At 34.3% G+C, this 7,372-nt stretch overlaps 1 pseudogene; it reads right to left on the bottom strand.

The window, feature by feature from the left end:
* Positions 1-4,139: 4,139 nt before the first annotated feature.
* On the bottom strand, positions 4,140-4,553 carry LOC114262658 (E3 ubiquitin protein ligase RIE1 pseudogene; annotated as a pseudogene).
* Between the last annotated feature and the right edge of the window lie 2,819 nt (positions 4,554-7,372).

Genomic DNA, 7,372 nt, shown 5'->3' with positions numbered 1-7,372 from the left:
TTAAAGAATTAAAAATTAACAATTACAATTTAGTTTAACATGGGGTCATTTGCATTACAAGCTAAAAATTCACATGAGCTGTCCAATTACAATTTCAGAATTAAAAAGCGCAACCATTTTATAATTTCACAATTTACGAAACTTATGTAAGCATTACATAGTCTTCATTGACCAAGCCGCATCGGACATGTTTGCCTGTCATGACCTGTTTGCTGGCACTCACTGCAACAAGCGGTCAAACGCTTATCTGATATATCCATCTCATTCGGAATACGGGACATAGATTTACGATCCCGTTTTACTTCTCGCAGACGAAGTACATTAGGCATTAAGGTCCACTGCAGATCATCCCAACAATCTTGATGCGGTATTGGGTTGAATTTAGTTTTCCAAACTCTCATGTATACAGGAAGCCTATATACTGGATCAACGTACTCGAATGGATTGTCACTGCATTCAGACATAACAGCGAGCATATGGGAACATGGATAGTGTCTTATCTCGTATTTGCCACAACTGCACGTGGGTTCATTCATGCGCACAATCTGTGTATTGCGACCTCGTCCATGGTGAAAAGATGTTTACACCTCAAATATGCGGCGGGGCTTATCAGACAATATTGATACAAAATAATCAAGTTCATGTTTTTAGGTATAATTAACTTCAAAACATAATAATAACAATTTAGCTTACATTACAAACTAACATGTCATACGATATCAACTGGAAAGTATTTCCCCTTGCAATGCCCTCCTCGATAGTTTTTTGCATCCCTCTAGGGTATTGGAACTCATTCCGTACATCTATTTCTACTTGGGCTCCCATCTCATCAAAATATTTTACGAACTGTCGAAATGTAAACTCAACCATAGCTGAGATAGGTAAGTTCCTTACACCTTTCAAGACACTATTGAAGCACTTTGCATCATTGCTGGTCAATACCCTCCACCGATATCCACCGTCATACGCAAGGGCCCACTCCATAGGATTCATCTTGCAGACCCAATAGATGGCATCTTGGTTAATAGCTTGTATCTGTTCTAAGTAAGCATTACACTTTCGTCGTTGATGAGCACTCCCTACTTTCCATAGAAGTTGTTTCAGCTCCTTATTTTTAAACTTTGTGTTAAAGTTACTACAAACATGTCGAAGGCAGTGCCGATGATATCCAACAAATTGATGCAAGGGATTCAGCCAATGCCGCCTCACAGCAGCTAAAATACTCTCAGTTCAATCAGATATCAAAGTCACTTTCTGTCGATCCATGACAATGTGTTCCTTGATATTTGAAATGAAGAACAATCAAGACTCCAAACTCTCCTTGTCGACAACAGCGAATGCAAGCGGTAATACTTTGCCATTGGCAGTGACGATCGTTGCTACAAGAAATACACCAGTGTATTTTCCATATAAGAATGTACCATCTATGGTTATAACAGGCCTACAATATTTAAATCCATTGATGACAGGCTTGAAAAACCAGAAAACAAAGTGGAAGACGGACATAATGGTTGTACCTCCGGTATACCTATGCTTCCATTGAACAATGGTGCCAAGATTAGATGTCTGTAATGCATGCATGAATTTAGGCAACTACCTATATGATTCATCCCAATCCCCGAATACCATTCTAATTGCCTTTGCCCTTCCATGCCACGCCTTCTTGTATGATATACTGTAGTTCATGGTCTTTTTGATATCTTTGATGACATTCTTAATTGGCATATCAGGTTCATTCTGCATACGACAATCAAATATGAGTTGGATTATTTGGGTGTGAACACTATAAACAAACCCTCATGTATATATATATAAAAATTTATTTTTTATACTCACCGCAACTTGTCCCAAAAGATAAGAAGCAATGTAACTGGAGCTAATATTAGTGTGGTCCCTGTTCAGTTGTGGGTATAAACAACGGTGAGGACCCCTGTACTGCTTTATTTCAAAAAGACCATGTTTCCTACAAAGAGATGCACGTAACCACCAACTGTAATCGTGCTTGCAAGCAGACACCCAAAGGTCTCATTTGGAGGTTACGACCTTATACTCTCGATTATTTGTTGCATGGTACAATTTCACAGCATATACAAGTTGCTTCTTATCAACGAAAACCATCCCTTTGTCCAACTCTGGACTTTTAACATTCCAGATCCGGTTATGGAGAACGACATCACAGCTACTTATGTCAAAATCACCACCCATGTGAATATTGTCATAGAAAGGGATTTCAGGTCTAGGTGGAATGGGGACATTTTTAGGGTCAATGGGGCCGTCAGCATCATCTTCTTCATCATCATCATCTGATCCAGCCAATAAATTTTCTTCATCACACATTTCATTCTCATCATCATCTTGGGCGATATCAGGACCGTACATGTCATTGTCAACAAACTGCACATAGTTCAGCGTTTCCGCCATATTACCAACAACTTCAACTGGAGTGGTATGATGGCTGCAGGTGGGCACATCTTCTGTGTTATTGTGAAATTCATAATCATATCCACCACGTGAACTTGGTTCCACACCATGGCCCTCAAATGTCTGTTGTGTGTAGGCCACTGAATAACATTGATCTGGTGCATACATAGGAGACCGAAATGCTGTGGTGTCAATCCCCTGTGTAAGCAATGTAGTGAAGGGACGATAATCCATCTGTGTCATATTCAAGACATTGTGTACAACCTCTTTATCAATGTACACTTCCAAACAATTTGGTGGTTGGAAACTTGCATCGATACTTAATACGATGTTCAACGTCTCATCGTCATTGATCCGTAATATCTTGTATTTGTTGATTGCTTGCCACTGGCGATAAGGATTTCTACATTTGAAGTTTAATCGGACACTTTTGCCGTAACATGCCACCTTGGACATGAACATCTCCTCCAAATTGCTAAGCATGGTGCCAAGTTGCACCCCATATAGCCCTTTCGGCTCAGCATCATATGACACACCTTCATCGGGATCCCAAATTATGTTTTCCCCCAGTAGAAGATAATTGGAACAGTCTCTAAATACTTGCTTCAATGAAACAAAAAATATTAAAATATCAACAATATACTCATATCAGATTTTACTTCTAAAAGAATAATATGAATTTTAACTCATGCAATGACAATTACTTGTGAGGCAAGAACTTTATTTAAGTAATCAGAAATTGTAATCCAACAATCATTATTGATTTTTTAATTAAAATATGAGTTAAAATAATTATTATGTTTTGGATTTTTTAGCTTTTTAAGAAAAAAGCTTACAACACATAAAGAATGTTGGTTTGTTTTGACATAATTGTCTATGGAACTCTGTGTTCTGCTTTTTTCATTATTTATTACCATTAACATCATGCTCTTGTGCACGGTAAGTGTAAATTTTTCTTTTTCCATATTTCTTCTTCTTTGTTTTAGTAATATTTCAGTGTTGATTTGATTTTTTTAAATTAACCTGCTATTATTTTTGTGTTGGTTATTTGAATTTGTTTAGGCAGACACTTGGTGGAGAGAAGTTGTGCGAGTCAAAAGACAATTTATATTTTCCTATAAGTGACATTTATATCATAAGTGACATTTTCCTATAAAAATCAGCCCTCTCATTTTTGTCAATTTATATTTTCCAGGGTAGAAGGAACTCTAGGGGTGAAACATTGCTTCAACACCACTAAACATTACTTCAATTTATATTTTCTCCCATTTTTATTTTTCTTTCTATTTGTTTATTATTGTTTATTTTCTCATTTTTGTTCACTTATTTTTATTCATATAAAACAACGGCTGAGGTTTCATCTCTACGTGGAGTTTTTTTTGGGTGATGCACCAATAAATCCCAAATTAATAACTTATACACTGTTTAGTCCTAAAAGTTTTCTTATAGACTGAAAGGTCCCATTATAGGGAAATTGACCATAGAGGGCATATACATCAAACATCATCATCGTCAAAACAACATCATTATCAAAACAACATCAAACATCATCATCAAAACAATATCAAACATCACAAACATAATCATCAAAACAACATAAAACATCATCAACATTATCATCATCAACATCAAACGTCATCACATCATCAATAACACAACATCACAGCATCAAACATCACAACAACATCAAACGTCATCATCATCAAAAACAACACACATCATCGCCATCTAGAAATTCCCAAAGCGCCTCTAGTTTCCTCATCCTCACTATCATTCGCATCAACTGAATTCGTATCAGTCCTCGTCGATGCATCCACATCTCGGAATCTGATCGTCCTGTTCCTCCTCTGATACTCCAACCACACCAGAACCACATGCACCAAGCACTGCAGCGAGTAACCGCAGATCCAAACCCTAATCGACACATTAGGCCTCTCCTCCACTGTGCAAATCAACATCACCACCGATACCACAATGAACACCAGGTTCCACACCATGTCCAGCGCCACCATCGGCTTCGAGTACCTCCAGTCGGCGAGCCGCTCATCCAGCTGTCGTGCCGCCGTCTCTCGAACCAGCATCGAGGCTTCCCTTCGGCCCGTCACACGCCCTAGTAGTGCCGCCAGCGTCATCGGTTGTGTCGTCGCCGCCGCCGCCGCAGAGTCCTGACGGTGCGTAGAAGAAGAATCATGGATCTATCAGTTGGGGAGTAGATTAGGGCTCGTATTGATAGGGTCAGGGTTGAAGTTGTTGAAACGAGGCTTGTTGATGGAACTGTTGGTGTATTTCCTCATATAAACCTTGTTGTTTTGATGATGACGACGACGTTTGATGATGATGATGATGATGATGTTTGATGATGCTGTTGTGATGTTTGATGTTGTTTTGATGTTGTGATTGTAAACCTAGCTTAAATTATTGCGTTCTCCCTAGTTGTTTTGATGATGATGTTTGATGTTATTAAATGGGACTAAATGGTGCATAAGAAAACTTTTAGGACTAAATGGTTCAACTTTTCAGAAAATAAGATTTATGGGTAAATTTTCCTTTTTTTTACTCCCTATGTGGAGACTCGTATTTTTTCTGCGTGAAGGTTCTTTTTCTCCATTTAGGATTTATTTTATATTTTGTACTCAGATTTATTTTATTAGATGAGTTATTGTTAGATGTATAATATATTAAATCTTGTGTTTTCTCATAAAAAAAATAAATATAAAAATAAACAATTAAGAGTTGTACTAAAATTTAAATTTCATATTGCAATTTTGACACAAATAGACAAGCAATGTATTCTATTATATAAATGAAGAATCTCACATTTAAAAATAAAAGCAAAAAAAGAACGCTCCCTGCATACAATCACTATCACGTTTAATATTTGCTTAAGGATTTATCAAAAACTATCTACAAATTTAAATATAAAATTATAAATTCATAACATTTGCACCTACTTCTGAGTTACATGAATTAGATATATTTTACATTCGTTAGAAAACTGGTATACTACCCAAAAAAAAAACTATCTTTTTGTCCACTTCAAGAACTTTTATGGTAAGAGCTCATCATAGGTCCACGTAGAAGAAAAATCTCAATCCAATCCATAGGAACACACCACACTATTCAAATATAATAACTTAATTGAGTTTTGAATAGAGATGGTAATTTTTCCCAATATCACTTCAATGAGAAAATAGAGTGGGGACCGGGAAATTATATTTTCATACACTTAATTGATTTAGTACACATCTTTTTTTTTTACATTTTATACTCAGTTCAAAATTAAAATATTCTTAATAAGCCTCACTCAAATGGAGTCCAACTCCAAAAGGTCCAAAATTATTATTTTTAATTTAGCTAGCAACCAAACCAAAAAAGTAAAATAAAAAAGAGTAATGTTTAATTAGTAATTTTGCAATTTATTATATTATCCATTGAAAAGGATATAATAGAAGAGTAATTTTGCAATTAAAAATTAAAAAGAGTAATGTTTAATTAGTAATTTTGCAAGTTTAATTCGTAACTTTGCAATTAAAAATATAAGAAGAGTAACATTTAGGTGAAATTTTGTTGCATTTAAATTATTGTTTTCAGATAATTTTATATTTTTAAAATTTGTGTATTGAATTTTGGTAAACTATGAAGTAACATTTAACAAAATATATGTATTGATATTACCAGTATGATCATATTTATCAATCAATATCCGACAATGTCAGTTAATATATTGATAAATAACGGTATTCAAAGTGTAAAATCTAAAATCTCAACACTAAATGGGTTAAATAACGACTGATAATTCAAACCCTAATTGTGCTAGCGATTTATATCTATAATTATAGATTATTTCCACTTGGAAAGGCCGAAACATGGACATCACTTACTCCCAAAATTTTCCCAACTTTTGTTCGATACAAACAAAAAATGCGAAGCAAAGAAAAACAAAGGTGTCATTGATGGAGGGAGATAAATTTTTGAAAAATAATAATAAAAAAAGGATTGTTTGTAACGTTAACTGATTTGGAATACCGAACACATTAACCATCGAACAAAACGTTGACTGATTACGTAGTTTCAAATGTTTTTTATTGAATATGAATACGTGGGTTTAGGATGGTGGTGAAAAAGAATATGATTAGAGTTTAAATTGATAAGGAATATATGTCGATGGGGATGGAGATGGGTATATAATATTGTATAGTGTCATTGTAATTGTTTTCATTTGGTGAGAGGGTGTTCCATTTAAAATTGTCATTTAATGTAATTTTACCTCAGCATATAATTATAAAAAAATAAATGAGTGAGAATTGAAGGATCCAAAGAAATTAGGTAGATGCTAATAACAACACTCATTTTTAAACTTCGTAAATTATTTTGTATATGTATTAAGTAATATTGTGTATTAAGAGTATTAATAATGTATAAATAAAATCACCCAATTTAAAATTCTAATAATTTTCTAGTATATTTTCTGTTACCCTAACTTTTCCATTTAGTTTAGTTGAGACATCTTGCCACAAGTAGGTATTTTCTTATGGCCTAAGTGGTTGTGGTTGGATAGTATGAGTTTAACACACATGTCGACATGGCTGCGAAATGTTTTCTAATCTTGATGAGGTAGACATGTATATTAATATTTTTTTTTTGATAATGAACTACAATATTATTTTCTACTAACATAAGAAGTAAAAAAGTAATATAAAAAATATATAAAGAGTTTTTTGAAATCTTATGAGTAGGACAATTGCCTCTCCTACTCCACTCTAGGTCCATTATTGCTTCCTTGATCGTTATTGATATACGCTTCATGTACTATGTACAATTTTAAGATCACCTCAATAAGGAAATATTAAATATTGTGTAACATGTGCAAATTATGTCATTTGTAAATTTCATCATTATAAATGACATAATTTTTTGTGGGAGTCCTAATTAAAAATAAAATTTGAATTAT

Source organism: Camellia sinensis, chromosome 13 (genome assembly GCF_055761805.1).
Source record: "Camellia sinensis isolate YWXY chromosome 13, ASM5576180v1, whole genome shotgun sequence".
Taxonomy (NCBI): Eukaryota; Viridiplantae; Streptophyta; class Magnoliopsida; order Ericales; family Theaceae; genus Camellia; species Camellia sinensis.
This window is presented reverse-complemented; position numbering and strand designations above follow the sequence as displayed.